Source organism: Zerene cesonia, unplaced genomic scaffold, assembly GCF_012273895.1.
Source record: "Zerene cesonia ecotype Mississippi unplaced genomic scaffold, Zerene_cesonia_1.1 Zces_u069, whole genome shotgun sequence".
NCBI classification, from domain to species: domain Eukaryota; kingdom Metazoa; phylum Arthropoda; class Insecta; order Lepidoptera; family Pieridae; genus Zerene; species Zerene cesonia.
The window spans coordinates 1-2675 of NW_024045199.1; the positions used below are offsets into that span (position 1 = coordinate 1).

Genomic DNA, 2675 nt, shown 5'->3' on the forward strand with positions numbered 1-2675 from the left:
TTAATGTTATATATGTATTTAATATTCGTATTTTTATTTTTATTTTTTTTTTGTATTTATTTTTTATTTACTTTTTTTATCTTCATATTTATATTTAATTATGTTGAGCTATTTATGTTTTCTATAAAGAAATGTTTTAGTTTGGTTTTCAGATTTTTGTGCGTTATTGATTCCATGAATCATGAACAAAACAATCGCTGTTACTTGCTAGAATAGAATGAAATTGATTATTCACGAAAAAACTGATCTAATTTCGGTTCTAACTCCGCTGTCGTTTCCTGCTCATTAATAATATTCACGTAATTTTTGTTCATAGATCCATTTCCCCGGTATGGTTTGTACATACCTCGAGCGTAAGTTCCGCGCTGGCCTCGGCCTCGTGATGTAGGCGGTTGCCAACCGCGCTGGACGCGCTGCGATCTGCCTCGGAACGAGTGTCCCCTATGTGAAGACGCTTGATGATGATATCTTCCACGGTTATACCGAAAATTGTTATTAAAATGTCTAGTTGAATAATTTCTTTTATACATACTCATTACTTCATCCGAAATTGAGGGGGATGAAGTTTCCTCATCCTTGGCTGCTTGTATCGCATCCTTCAGCCAGCTGAAATTTCTAGCCGCTATTAAAGTACTGAGCCTACGATTTCGTAAGCCATCGGAAAACTGTTTAATTGCTTGTCTTTCATTGATAGGCTTTAAAACATTGTAGTTTTCTGATTTACCGTCGGCTTGCGCAATCGTAAGGTTCACAAATAACTCCGTAATTTCTTCTCCGAAATCTGAAATGGTCATGTCATTTTGTCTGATATTATGTAACTTTTTTTGAATAGCCGTTGCGCCCTTACTTGGCAATAATTGTCTTTTCATGTCAATAACTAACGTTTTGAAACATTGGAATAGTCATCTTGAAGACGTAACTTAGCAGATTGGGATATTCTGCTTTTTAATACAAATTTTATTAAGTTATTTTTACAATCAGATGATTTAAGCAAAGAATCGTAGTATTGAATACTATCAATTAACTGTTTTATACTCGCTTCGTCGTTTGTCACAACAGGCATCAAGGTCAAAGCCGTTTTTAAATCAAATGTATCCATTTTGGTACAACTTTTGCTTTCAACACTGTCGGAACACAATTGAATAATATCCTTATATAACAAATCAAACTTCCTACAAGAATTCTCATAAATTGATATATCCTCACTACTTAATTTTCCCTCACTTATATCCTTTTTAAAATTTACTAACCAACTCGAATATTGATTAAAAATAACATTCGCTTCATTCAACTTAGTTTGTAAAATATTTCCTTGTCGTCTACTCGGTCCAATCTTAATTAAATATGTTTTTACTTTCTTTAATTCTTCATACAATTGATTTAACAAAATAGCCATAACTTACCACCAATATATAGCTCAATTAAAAATAGTACGCACTTACATATTTTAAAAGTAAACATTTTAAGTGAGTAACACATATAAAGAAAAACTAAAGATTACTAACTACATGAAGTTATTTAGTTATGAAGTTATAAGAGCGTAATTGCACTGCAATAAGCGATAATCAAGTAAAGTGTAGCTTAAAAACTTACTTACTTAGTTTGAATTGTTTCGGCGTGACCTGACCTGGTTCTAGGTTTTAGTGATTATCTCATGACCTATATCTTTTTAGGATTCCGTACCCATAGGGTAAAACGGGATCCAGTTGTTAAGACTTCGCCTCCCGTTTGTCTGTATGTCTGTTTGTTCGTCCGTCTGTCACCAGACTGTTTCATATAAGCCGTGATTGGTGAAAAGTTGAACGCTATAACATAACAATAACTTGAATAATAAAATAATGATATTAGGCAACGCTTAGCACGGTCATAAATTGGATGGGTGACCGATTCTTCTTCTAACCGACGTTAAGTGTCGCGAGTGCAACTCGCGCTTGACTGATTTTTTTATTCGTGCCAAGAATCGCTTGCAGTTGAGATGATTTTTAATCGATTTATGGTTTTTACCTCTGAGAGTATGTTTTGTTTATTTAAAAATTTAAATGAGCTTAAAATACGTATTATATATATATATATATATATATATATATATATATATATATAAAAGTTCATTACGTACGTATGTATGTATTATTCGGAGATATAACGCAAATACTTATATTTCGCACTAATCACTACGCACACTCACACTTTCGCCTTGGAGAACATCGCCTGGCCTGGCTGGTAGACCTCGTCTGCTGCGGCCATGGGAAGAACGGGCTGCCGGAACTGGCGGAATAGGGACCCTCGCAACGTATTTCGATTTATCTCCGTCGTTATCCACCCTTTGTGGCACCGCTTATACGCGCGATAACCGCAATATATTGTTCCCATAAGTATAACCAGCACAATCACACCTAGTAGTATACTGATGGCGGAAAGATGCACTCTGAAATCGCTCAACTGAGAATGGTTATCGCCGGCCGCCGCATTTTGCACAATTATGGTTTCCTCTTTAGATTGTTGTTTTCCCATTTTTTCGAAATTGTAAGACGTATAGTTGCAGGCGCGAATTATGACAAAGTAACTCCATCATGATTTAGACAAAGAAACTAGCCACACAAAAGTTCCACTCCAAAAATGGGAAGCGCATCGCGTTACCGAGCGAATTCCTTCGGCAGGGTCGCCATGTACGGTGT

The 2675-nt window shown here is 35.5% G+C and overlaps 1 pseudogene; it reads right to left on the reverse strand.

Annotated features, from left to right (window-relative positions):
- Positions 1–227: 227 nt before the first annotated feature.
- On the reverse strand, positions 228–1405 carry LOC119839413 (annotated as a pseudogene).
- Positions 1406–2675: the final 1270 nt, after the last annotated feature.